The 13659-nt window shown below is 46.8% G+C and overlaps 1 protein-coding gene and 1 pseudogene across 2 annotated transcripts in view; both read right to left on the bottom strand.

The window, feature by feature from the left end:
• The window catches only part of LOC134927386 (ATP-binding cassette sub-family B member 5-like), a 328704-nt gene that overhangs the window by 239011 nt on the left and 76034 nt on the right, over positions 1-13659 (bottom strand). The gene's annotated exons all lie outside the window — the stretch shown is intronic.
• LOC134930568 (5S ribosomal RNA) lies at positions 6547-6666 on the bottom strand (annotated as a pseudogene).

Here is a 13659-nt window from a genome sequence, read left to right as displayed (position 1 = left end):
AAGAATTTTTATGCCTCATATCAGTGGAGCATGCAGGGGAGGGTTCTGAGTACGTGGCAAGGTGCCACTGGGGACTGCTTCCATCATGTGTTCTCTCACTTCTAATTTTATTAACTATACTGTTAATTAATATTATTAGTATTTTTTTTAATGGTCTTTTACCCCTGCCGGGTCGATCCATCACAGTGCACCAATTATTATTTATTTTTTGGGGGAGAGGAACTGAAAGCTTGGGCTATGATCTATGGGGGTCATTCCGACCTGATCGCTCACTGCAGTTTATCACAGTGCAGCGATCGGGTCGGAACTGTGCATGCGCCGGTGCCGCAGTCGTTCCCTACTGATTGCCTCTGCCTTATTGACAGGCAGAGGCAGTCGCTGGGTGGGAGGGGGCGGCACGGCGGCATCTGGCCGCCATTATGGGGGTGCGGTCCAGCCAATGCAGGCGTGGCTTGACCATGCTGGGGACGGGCCGCAGCGGCTGCGTGACATGACACGCAGATGCTGCAACCAGGGGCCGCACCGATCAACTCCTGGCGAGCCGCAGGAGCTGCACTGGCCGGGAGTTACTCCACAAGTACAAAAGCATCGGCGTTATGCGTTGCTTTTGTACTTGTGCAGGGGGAGGGGGGGCGGCATAGCAGACTGACATGGCCCGGACTAGCCCTGTGCTGAGCGTTCCCTCAAATGTCTGGGAACATGATCGTAACGGTGCTAAATTTAGCACAGCTACAATCAACTCGGAATGACCCCCTATGATCTATGTTACCATAGCTCATTTGCGCTCGCCACACTGTCGGTCAGCCGGCGGTCGGGCTCCCGGCGCCGGTATGCTGGGCGCCGGGAGCCCGACCGCCGGCCAGCCGTAGTGAACCCGGATATACAGTGCAATAATCGTACTGTGTGCTCTTAGCAAGCCCTGGCAAATGGCCAGTGACAACTGTAATGTTATACACACAGACCAACTGGTCATATAGAAAGAGTCAATCAGGAACTTGAAGTGTACAGTATAGCAAACTGTAAACATTGATACCATTATTTACTAATAAATGCTGGGCTTCCAGGACGCTGTAGGAAATATTAATTCTCTGTCGGGACCAAAAAATTAATTAAAAAATCAATAAATAAAAATCGTATACAGATGCAAACTTACATGTTAAAGCAATGGTCCATTTATGTTAGGGTTATGTGAGCGTCCAAGTCCTGTAGACAATGCAGCATAAGCAAAACCAATTGAAAGGGATCACTGCTTCTATTTACACATGAGTTTGCGTCTGTATCACCAGGCGTCATGGCCTAGCGGTGAGGTGTGCTGGGCCCCATGCTCATGGTCCTTTCCTTCAACCAAAGCCAGCATGAGCCATTCATTTTCATAGTGTACCGGCCGTGTTGTGTTTGTCATTTACTAAGCAGTACACCCAGTCCTTGAAATCACAAGCCATATGGGGGGTGGGGGAAGCTGCCTATTAAAGCCATTGGGAAGCCCAGGAAGAAGTACAGTAAACTCAGTCTCATAAAAATAACACTCTCGGAATTTGGAAAGCCAAATGTATTGTGTTTCTGTAAAAAAATTATCATCCACGGCTTTTTACTAATATTCCCAAATAGGTTCTATCATGATTCATACATATACAGACGCTGACAGAACTTGTTCTTGCGCTATAGTGTATTTCAGTGGAGACATCACTCATGCGCAATGGTGATTATTGCACAATAGTATTTTATTGGACACCTCACGCATGCCCAATGGTGATTTTCAAAAGCAACATCTGGTTGATGGTCGCTGGTATTACACTCACTGGTAACGCCATATGCCACGTAAAGTTCTATGCCCACCCTGCGATAAAACACGCCGCCTTGCAACCAGGCACATTGCGACTCCATTATCAGGACAAACACCATGGATGGTATAGATGAGCGAGGCTCCATATGTATGGGCTACAAAAAGCAGACTAAAACTTTCTGTTGAATTTCTGCCACAAGAACGGTATCTGCATGTTGCAACAAATTAAGTTTTAAACTATCTGGGGAAATTGTATCTCTTGTGGACCCCAATTGATACATTTGCATCTTCACACCATTCTGACAATCATCACTGGAGAGCTATTGAGTATTTATTTTGTATTTTTTTTTGTTGTTGGTTCCCCTTGGATATACCAGTTAGAACTGTATACAATTTTTAATTGTGCATGCAAGTGTATTTTGTGTGTTTAATTTTTCTGCATGTGATATTAAAATGAACCTTTATAAATTTACTGTATTTGTGCCAACGCATTATCAAGGGGTAGGTCTAGAGAGGATGGTGTCAATTTTTGCAGACAATGCCAAACTGTGTAAGGTTATAAATTCAGAGAGAGATGCTGAGTCTCTTCAGAATTACTTATTTAAACTGGAAGCATGGGCAGCAAAATGAAGAATGAGGTTCAGTCATTAGCGTTTCTATAATAAACGCAATGTGTGCACTGCACACGGGCTCCTGGGTCCAGGGGGGCCCACACTGCACCCATTTTAATACCATGCAGTCACGATGGAAAACGCTGCCAAAATGGCCACTGCGCATACGCAGTAACCAAATTGGTCTCCGGTTCATGGCAGGCACCATGTTTCTGGAGGCCTGCACATTTGCAGTAGACTCCGGCACAATGCCGAAGTCTACAGCGCCATTCAGAGCAGGGGGCCCACCCAGAGGCACACACGGGCACCCTCCTCTGTGGAAATGCCCCTGGGTTCAGTATAGATAAATGTAAGGTAATGCACTTTGATAGCAAGAACAAACATACCATCTACACACTAAATGGGAAAAAACTAGGGGATTCTGCATTGGAAAAAGATCTAGGTGTTCACATAGATAACAAACTTAGCAGTAGTACCCATAGTAGGAATGCAGCAGAAAAAGAAAACAAGGAATTAGCATGCATAAAATGGGGAATTGATGCAAGGGATGAGAGTGTTATACTCCCATTACATAAATCACTAATGAGGCTACATCTCGAATATTGGGCACAATTATGGGCACCATACTATAAAAAGGATATCCTGGAACTAGAAAAGATTCAGAGACTGGCAACCAAATTGATTAAGGGGATGGAGATGCTAGACTATGAGAAAAGGCTTGTTAGGCTGGGCATGTTTACACTGGAAAAAAAAGAGATTAAGAAGGGACATTATTAACATTTACAAATATAAAATGGGACAATGCACAGAGCAAGTGGGGGAATTGTAGTTGGTAAGATCAGCACAAAGGACACACGGACACTCGCTTAGGTTAGAGGAGAGACAATTTTGCATCCTGAGACGGAAAGGTTTCTTCACAGTAAGGACAATACGTATTTGGAATTCCCTGCCTGAGAGTGCAGTATTGGTGGACTCGATCGTTACTTTTAAGAGTGGGCTAGATAAATTCCTAATGGAAAAGGATATACCGGGTTATGTGGGGGTAAATCATGCACTAAAGTAAAAAAAAAAAAATTAAATAAAAGACAAATGGACATAATGGCTAAACATTCACCACAGTTAATATTAGTTTTAAAATATTACAGTATAAGAGATCACTAACAGATTGAACTCAATGGACAAATTGTCTTTTTTCAACCTGAGAAACTATGTTACTCCATTCTGTTGTAATTGTATCATCATTTGTGGCCAGCCCCCAAAATAAAAATTACTTATTGCTACAATTTGCGACAGTAAGGAATCTTTATGCCCCAGAGCAGTGGTGCATCGTGAGGAATCGAGAGCTCGGGCTATGATCTTTGCTGCTGCTGAAGCTCAATACAGCCTCTTAGTTTACTGAGTAGTGAAGTGCAGGGGACGAGGAAGCTCCCATGAGACTATGTGTGTGTGTGTGTGTGTGTGTGTGTGTGTGTGTGTGGTGGTGGTGGGGGTACAGTCTGCAGTCCCAATGTATGTGTGTGTAATCTTCAGTCTGAGTGTGAGTATGTGTGTGGGGTGGAGACACCACAGTCAGAGTGGTAAGAAATCTGTGAGATGCATGTGGATCATAATTTTATATATATATATATATATATATATATATATATATATGTTATACACACACGCAGAAACCATCCCTCCCAAATCCTGAATTTGCCCCTGAGCATGCTCTGGCAGGAGCACATCCCAACAATCACTAAGGAGCAATGTGATTGCAATGCGATTACTTTACTTTCTCCTTTGCTCCCTCAGCTGTGCTACTCCTCATGCACCAATGGATGCTGGGGAGGGGGGCACCCTTATGTTTATAAGTTGTCTTGCATGCCAGGATTTCCCGTTGCACTGTTTTAGAATACTCTTGGTTGCTGCCGCTGGTGAGTCTGTGTAATTGCAGCTTGTTCCCATGTGTTCAGCCTCACCTGGCTGCTAATTGCATCTTGTCAGTTTGGAGTCATGCAACAGGGCAGCTGCATGAAATTATTAATTAGGCCTCTCTGTTATATGCTGGCTGACTGCAATTCACAGACACTGGTGATATTTCTAGGTTTCCAGTCTGCTTAAGTTCTGAGCTTGGTTCCTGCTAGCTCCTGTGTAGCAGTGTCAGTCGAGCGGCTTCCTGTGTCGATTCCTGTGTCAGTCCCTGTGTCGATTCCTGTGTCTGATCCCGTGTCCTGCCATGAGACGTTCCTGTCTTGAGGTCCAGTGGCTTTGCCTGTGCCTGGTCAAGTTTCTGGCTTCTTGGTGTCCACCGGTCTGTTGTTTGGGATTCTGACTGTCCTCCAGTTCTGAGAGTCTGTGTCAGCAGCATTGGGAGTTCCTGTCCGTTTGCCAGTATTCGTACCGGTTCCGTGAGTAGGCCGCTGTATTCCGTTATAATTTCTGTCACTGGTGTTTTGCAGAGGGTTCTGCTTATGCTGTCACCGCCGGTACACTAAAGTATTGTGTCGGCGTGTGGTCAGCATTTCCTTTGTTGTTCTTTTCCTTTGGCGGCAAGCCGCACATATATTTAGTTTTTGGCTAGTTAGTAGCCCCTGGCTTTGGTTGTTTCAGTAAGAGGGCCCCTTGTTATCACCCTGTCTCAGTCCACTCTTTGTCTCTCATTAAGACCTAAGGGGGCATCGAAGTTGGGCAGACGTAATCCGCCCTTCAAACGCGGCTGCCATGGGCTCAAGCAACCACAGTCTCGCAAGAGTGTACTGACAGCAAGGGCGAGATAATGGAGATAGGGCGCCAGGGGCTATTCCCTTTCCATTCCCCTTTCTCAGCGTTACGTCCTGGTGCTCTGGACTCACTTCATAACATCTCCCTTGTTCTGAGCACCAGGAACCTAACACAGCCTGAGCTTCAGCAACTGATGGTGCACCTGCTGCTGGACTGTTAGATGAAGCCCGCTTATTATCAGGAGACTGAACCTGACCCACTGGCCATTATCGCACAGCGTAGCTGAAGCCCTGCCAATTCACTGCAGTCCCTGTAGACCGACTGGCAGCACTCTATATTATTCTGCAAGTTGCGCGTGTGTTATTTATATATATATATATATATATATATATATATATATATAGGCACTCGCTTTTCCAGCTCATTGGAAAAAGCAAAACAAGCCAGCACTCATGATTTAGATGAAAAAATGAAGAAGATTTATTCCATATCAAGGCGACATGTGTACATACAGGTATAGCCCAACAGCTGTTTCAACCGATACAGGTCTTCCTCAGGGGCTACCTGAGCAGTGTGTGGCACAGGGATATAAACATAAATTGGTGCCAAAGAAACACAAACCAGCATCCAATGGGAGGAGAGGGAGGCGGGACGAGTCCTGTATGCGGCATCCCCGTCACTCCAGCTCCATCGCGTCATTGCTAATGTAAACAAAGCCGCAGCTAAGCCGGCACAGGGGACGGGAACAGGGGAAGGAAGCTGCACAGTGTATATAGAGATGCAGCAAGACATGGAACATAACAAAACTGAAATATAAAATAAGAAGTGCAAGGTCTAACGCTGAGGGAAAAAGCATAACAAACACACAATAAATGCATAGACAAAAAAATTATATAATGCATATATGTAAATGAGCTCCGCTGGAGACCACTAAACTGATGGTGTCAAAACAGTAGCTGTAAACAGTCCTGTGTAGAGAGACAACTAGAGCAATAATAATCATTACAGGCACTGTGAGCATTAAATGGACCAATTGGTGTAGCCTAATTGTATGTTAGATAGATGTCCACAGGGCAAAAACAACAGCTGATGACACAAGTGGTAGTGAATGACATGAGAAAGTGTCGATGGACAGTATTATGATGCCCAGCAGAGCAAAAGTTAAACAGCGGTAGACCAAAAAAAGGGGAAATCCCATCAGGGCAAAGATGTAGCAAGGTGCTATCACCATAGCAGTGGACTAAGCACCATAGTGAAATGTAAGACGAAAGAAAATAAATTATGGTAGAGCCCAAGAACATGCAGGTATCCAATGGATCGAAGGTAGTGCATTTATAGGGAGGATGAATAAAAGCAAAGAGAAAGGGAGTGGGGGCACGAGAGTGTAGAATAAGCAAAAGTCACTAAAGACTGCCCATTAAATAGCCAGAGGCCGTGTGTGGTCAAGTGATAAAAATACAGCACCCAGTATTCCCAGACCATCTCCAAGACTGGTACTGACTGGGCCCAACACTGCTTAGTTTCCAAGATCGGACGGAATTGGACGTCGTCCAGTGTGGTATGGCTGTAGAGATCACTAGGATACCACGTCAAGGGCCGACAAGGTACTACCTGTTACAGGGCCATGCTAATGGTAATGGCAGAAAGGTGCCAAAGAAGCAAAGTCACTCCCACAACCCATAGGTTTCTAAGATAAGTAATCACGTCAAAGCATCGTGCACAGGAACTGACACACGGCGGTGTCAGTAGGCTCAAGGAAAAACTCAGTAGGTGAAAATACATAATGCTGGACACACGGCGGTGTCTGAAGAAATGAAACCAACCAATACAAAGGCTAAATCGCTTCACAAGAAACAACCCAACCTAAAGTCTTCATTAAGACCATTAGAGGGTATATTCAATTAGCAGTGATAACGAACTTTTCGCATGAAAAGTCCGGTTTTCGCGCGAAAAAACTGACTTTTCCTGCGAAACGCAATTACAGCCTATTCAATTTTCCTGGAAAATTTATTGGTGATAATTTTTTCACTAATTCCACTTCACCTATTCTGAAGCAGGTGAAAAGTTGGAAAAAGTCACTATTTTAAGGTAAAAATGTTTGGATATGGTCCAGAACTCCTGGGACACCCCCCATAATAACTAATTTGGCACGTTGAAGATTTTAATTATTTTTAATTGGCCAATAATGACATGTCATTTTTGGGGTGACAAAGTACAAAGTGATGGAAATTGGGGTTTGCTTTCTAATTTTTTGCATTTAAAAAAAAGTGCATATAACAGCCATTTCACACAATTTAAGTCCCCAAAAACTCTCTAATGTGATCTGTAACACACTTCTCTTCTGTTTTCCTATGTTAGTTTAGCATTTTTTGGGGTACAGGCTGATTTCCCCATTTTTTATTTTTTATTTCAAATGTCTACATTTAAGGAACTTATGTAAATACTACAATTTGACACTGCGGATGCAGAAAGGATTTTATTTGATGACACCGATTCTCTGACGTTCCATGAGGACAGTCCAGAAGAGTTCACGAGCAATTTGCTTAGGTTGAATTAAAGGGAGATTAAATTACATCTCCATTGTCTCACCCTCTCACAATACTATAAGGAACAATACATTAGAGATGTGCACTTGACATTTTTTGTGTTTTGTGTTTTGGTTTTGGGTTCGGTTCCGCGGCCGTGTTTTGGGTTCGACCGCGTTTTGGCAAAACCTCACCGAATTATTTTTGTCGGATTCGGGTGTGTTTTGGATTCGGGTGTTTTTTTTAAAAAACACTAAAAAACAGCTTAAATCATAGAATTTGGGGGTCATTTTGATCCCAAAGTATTATTAACCTCAAAAACCATAATTTACACTCATTTTTAGTCTATTCTGAATACCTCAAACCTCACAATATTATTTTTAATCCTAAAATTTGCACCTAGGTCGCTGGATGACTAAGCTAAGCGACCCTAGTGGCCGACACAAACACCGGGCCCATCTAGGAGTGGCACTGCAGTGTCACGCAGGATGTCCCTTCCAAAAAACCCTCCCCAAACAGCACATGACGCAAAGAAAAAAAGAGGCGCAATGAGGTAGCTGTGTGAGTAAGATAAGCGACCCTAGTGGCCGACACAAACACCGGGCCCATCTAGGAGTGGCACTGCAGTGTCACGCAGGATGTCCCTTCCAAAAAACCCTCCCCAAACAGCACATGACGCAAAGAAAAAAAGAGGCGCAATGAGGTAGCTGTGTGAGTAAGATAAGCGACCCTAGTGGCCGACACAAACACCGGGCCCATCTAGGAGTGTCACTGCAGTGTCACGCAGGATGTCCCTTCCAAAAAACCCTCCCCAAACAGCACATGACGCAAAGAAAAAAAGAGGCGCAATGAGGTAGCTGTGTGAGTAAGATAAGCGACCCTAGTGGCCGACACAAACACCGGGCCCATCTAGGAGTGGCACTGCAGTGTCACGCAGGATGTCCCTTCCAAAAAACCCTCCCCAAACAGCACATGACGCAAAGAAAAAAAGAGGCGCAATGAGGTAGCTGTGTGAGTAAGATAAGCGACCCTAGTGGCCGACACAAACACCGGGCCCATCTAGGAGTGGCACTGCAGTGTCACGCAGGATGTCCCTTCCAAAAAACCATCCCCAAACAGCACATGACGCAAAGAAAAAAAGAGGCGCAATGAGGTAGCTGTGTGAGTAAGATAAGCGACCCTAGTGGCCGACACAAACACCGGGCCCATCTAGGAGTGGCACTGCAGTGTCACGCAGGATGGCCCTTCCAAAAAACACTCCCCAAACAGCACATGACGCAAAAAAAAAAGAGGCGCAATGAGGTAGCTGTGTGAGTAAGCTAAGCGACCCTAGTGGCCGACACAAACACCGGGCCCATCTAGGAGTGGCACTGCAGTGTCACGCAGGATGGCCCTTCCAAAAAACCCTCCCCAAACAGCACATGACGCAAAGAAAAAAAGAGGCGCAATGAGGTAGCTGTGTGAGCAAGATAAGCGACCCTAGTGGCCGACACAAACACCGGGCCCATCTAGGAGTGGCACTGCAGTGTCACGCAGGATGTCCCTTCCAAAAAACCCTCCCCAAACAGCACATGACGCAAAGAAAAAAATAGGCGCAATGAGGTAGCTGTGTGAGTAAGATAAGCGACCCTAGTGGCCGACACAAACACCGGGCCCATCTAGGAGTGGCACTGCAGTGTCACGCAGGATGTCCCTTCCAAAAAACCCTCCCCAAACAGCACATGACGCAAAGAAAAAAAGAGGCGCAATGAGGTAGCTGTGTGAGTAAGATAAGCGACCCTAGTGGCCGACACAAACACCGGGCCCATCTAGGAGTGGCACTGCAGTGTCACGCAGGATGTCCCTTCCAAAAAACACTCCCCAAACAGCACATGACGCAAAGAAAAAAAGAGGCGCAATGAGGTAGCTGTGTGAGTAAGATAAGCGACCCTAGTGGCCGACACAAACACCGGGCCCATCTAGGAGTGGCACTGCAGTGTCACGCAGGATGTCCCTTCCAAAAAACACTCCCCAAACAGCACATGACGCAAAGAAAAAAAGAGGCGCAATGAGGTAGCTGTGTGAGTAAGATAAGCGACCCTAGTGGCCGACACAAACACCGGGCCCATCTAGGAGTGGCACTGCAGTGTCACGCAGGATGGCCCTTCCAAAAAACACTCCCCAAACAGCACATGACGCAAAGAAAAAAAGAGGCGCAATGAGGTAGCTGTGTGAGTAAGATAAGCGACCCTAGTGGCCGACACAAACACCGGGCCCATCTAGGAGTGGCACTGCAGTGTCACGCAGGATGGCCCTTCCAAAAAACACTCCCCAAACAGCACATGACGCAAAGAAAAAAAGAGGCGCAATGAGGTAGCTGTGTGAGTAAGATAAGCGACCCTAGTGGCCGACACAAACACCGGGCCCATCTAGGAGTGGCACTGCAGTGTCACGCAGGATGTCCCTTCCAAAAAACCCTCCCCAAACAGCACATGACGCAAAGAAAAAAAGAGGCGCAATGAGGTAGCTGTGTGAGTAAGATAAGCGACCCTAGTGGCCGACACAAACACCGGGCCCATCTAGGAGTGGCACTGCAGTGTCACGCAGGATGTCCCTTCCAAAAAACCCTCCCCAAACAGCACATGACGCAAAGAAAAAAAGAGGCGCAATGAGGTAGCTGTGTGAGTAAGATAAGCGACCCTAGTGGCCGACACAAACACCGGGCCCATCTAGGAGTGGCACTGCAGTGTCACGCAGGATGTCCCTTCCAAAAAACCCTCCCCAAACAGCACATGACGCAAAGAAAAAAAGAGGCGCAATGAGGTAGCTGTGTGAGTAAGATAAGCGACCCTAGTGGCCGTCACAAACACCGGGCCCATCTAGGAGTGGCACTGCAGTGTCACGCAGGATGTCCCTTCCAAAAAACCCTCCCCAAACAGCACATGACGCAAAGAAAAAAAGAGGCGCAATGAGGTAGCTGTGTGAGTAAGATAAGCGACCCTAGTGGCCGACACAAACACCGGGCCCATCTAGGAGTGGCACTGCAGTGTCACGCAGGATGGCCCTTCCAAAAAACACTCCACAAACAGCACATGACGCAAAGAAAAATTAAAGAAAAAAGAGGTGCAAGATGGAATTGTCCTTGGGCCCTCCCACCCACCCTTATGTTGTATAAACAGGACATGCACACTTTAACCAACCCATCATTTCAGTGACAGGGTCTGCCACACGACTGTGACTGAAATGACGGGTTGGTTTGGACCCCCACCAAAAAAGAAGCAATTAATCTCTCCTTGCACAAACTGGCTCTACAGAGGCAAGATGTCCACCTCATCATCATCCTCCGATATATCACCGTGTACATCCCCCTCCTCACAGATTATCAATTCGTCCCCACTGGAATCCACCATCTCAGCTCCCTGTGTACTTTGTGGAGGCAATTGCTGCTGGTCAATGTCTCCACGGAGGAATTGATTATAATTCATTTTAATGAACATCATCTTCTCCACATTTTCTGGATGTAACCTCGTACGCCGATTGCTGACAAGGTGAGCGGCGGCACTAAACACTCTTTCGGAGTACACACTTGTGGGAGGGCAACTTAGGTAGAATAAAGCCAGTTTGTGCAAGGGCCTCCAAATTGCCTCTTTTTCCTGCCAGTATAAGTACGGACTGTGTGACGTGCCTACTTGGATGCGGTCACTCATATAATCCTCCACCATTCTTTCAATGTTGAGAGAATCATATGCAGTGACAGTAGACGACATGTCCGTAATCGTTGTCAGGTCCTTCAGTCCGGACCAGATGTCAGCATCAGCAGTCGCTCCAGACTGCCCTGCATCACCGCCAGCGGGTGGGCTCGGAATTCTGAGCCTTTTCCTCGCACCCCCAGTTGCGGGAGAATGTGAAGGAGGAGATGTTGACAGGTCGCGTTCCGCTTGACTTGACAATTTTCTCTCCAGCAGGTCTTTGAACCCCAGCAGACTTGTGTCTGCCGGAAAGAGAGATCCAAGGTAGGCTTTAAATCTAGGATCGAGCACGGTGGCCAAAATGTAGTGCTCTGATTTCAACAGATTGACCACCCGGGAATCCTTGTTAAGCGAATTAAGGGCTCCATCCACAAGTCCCACATGCCTAGCGGAATCGCTCCATGTTAGCTCCTCCTTCAATGTCTCCAGCTTCTTCTGCAAAAGCCTGATGAGGGGAATGACCTGACTCAGGCTGGCAGTGTCTGAACTGACTTCACGTGTGGCAAGTTCAAAGGGCATCAGAACCTTGCACAACATTGAAATCATTCTCCACTGCGCTTGAGACAGGTGCATTCCACCTCCTATATCGTGGTCAGATGTATAGGCTTGAATGGCCTTTTGCTGCTCCTCCAACCTCTGAAGCATATAGAGGGTTGAATTCCACCTCGTTACCACTTCTTGCTTCAGATGATGGCAGGGCAGGTTCAGGCGTTTTTGGTGTTGCTCCAGTCTTCTGTACGTGGTGCCTGTACACCGAAAGTGTCCCGCAATTCTTCTGGCCACCGACAGCATCTCTTGCACGCCCCTGTCGTTTTTTTAAAAATTCTGCACCACCAAATTCAAGGTATGTGCAAAACATGGGACGTGCTGGAATTTGCCCATATTTAATGCGCACACAATATTGCTGGCGTTGTCCGATGCCACAAATCCACAGGAGAGTCCAATTGGGGTAAGCCATTCCGCGATGATCTTCCTCAGTTGCCGTAAGAGGTTTTCAGCTGTGTGCGTATTCTGGAAAGCGGTGATACAAAGCTTAGCCTGCCTAGGAAAGAGTTGGCGTTTGCGAGATGCTGCTACTGGTGCCGCCGCTGCTGTTCTTGCGGCGGGAGTCCATACATCTACCCAGTGGGCTGTCACAGTCATATAGTCCTGACCCTGCCCTGCTCCACTTGTCCACATGTCCGTGGTTAAGTGGACATTGGGTACAACTGCATTTTTTAGGACACTGGTGAGTCTTTTTCTGACGTCCGTGTACATTCTCGGTATCGCCTGCCTAGAGAAGTGGAACCTAGATGGTATTTGGTAACGGGGGCACACTACCTCAAGAAATTGTCTAGTTCCCTGTGAACTAACGGCGGATACCGGACGCACGTCTAACACCAACATAGTTGTCAAGGCCTCAGTTATCCGCTTTGCAGCAGGATGACTGCTGTGATATTTCATCTTCCTCGCAAAGGACTGTTGGACAGTCAATTGCTTACTGGAAGTAGTACAAGTGGGCTTACGACTTCCCCTCTGGGATGACCATCGACTCCCAGCAGCAACAACAGCAGCGCCAGCAGCAGTAGGCATTACACTCAAGGATGCATCGGAGGAATCCCAGGCAGGAGAGGACTCGTCAGAATTGCCAGTGACATGGCCTGCAGGACTATTGGCATTCCTGGGTAAGGAGGAAATTGATACTGAGGGAGTTGGTGGGGTGGTTTGCGTGAGCTTGGTTACAAGAGGAAGGGATTTACTGGTCAGTGGACTGCTTCCGCGGTAACCCAAAGTTTTTGAACTTGTCACTGACTTATTATGAATGCGCTGCAGGTGACGTATAAGGGAGGATGTTCCGAGGTGGTTAACGTCCTTACCCCTACTTATTACAGCTTGACAAAGGCAACACACGGCTTGACACCTGTTGTCCGCATTTCTGTTGAAATACTTCCACACCGAAGAGCTGATTTATTTGGTATTTTCACCAGGCATGTCAGTGGCCATATTCCTCCCACGGACAACAGGTGTCTCCCCGGGTGCCTGACTTAAACAAACCACCTCACCATCAGAATCCTCCTGGTCAATTTCCTCCCCAGCGCCAGCAACACCCATATCCTCCTCATCCTGGTGTACTTCAACACTGACATCTTCAATCTGACTATCAGGAACTGGACTGCGGGTGCTCCTTCCAGCACTTGCAGGGGGCGTGCAAATGGTGGAAGGCGCATGCTCTTCACGTCCAGTGTTGGGAAGGTCAGGCATCGCAACCGACACAATTGGAGTCGGACTCTCCTTGTGGATTTGGGATTTCGAAGAACGCACAGTTCTTTGCG

The sequence above is a fragment of the Pseudophryne corroboree genome, chromosome 5 (genome assembly GCF_028390025.1).
Source record: "Pseudophryne corroboree isolate aPseCor3 chromosome 5, aPseCor3.hap2, whole genome shotgun sequence".
Classification (NCBI taxonomy): domain Eukaryota; kingdom Metazoa; phylum Chordata; class Amphibia; order Anura; family Myobatrachidae; genus Pseudophryne; species Pseudophryne corroboree.
Note: the sequence above shows the minus strand (reverse complement) of the source record. Positions and strands in the feature narration are given on the sequence as shown.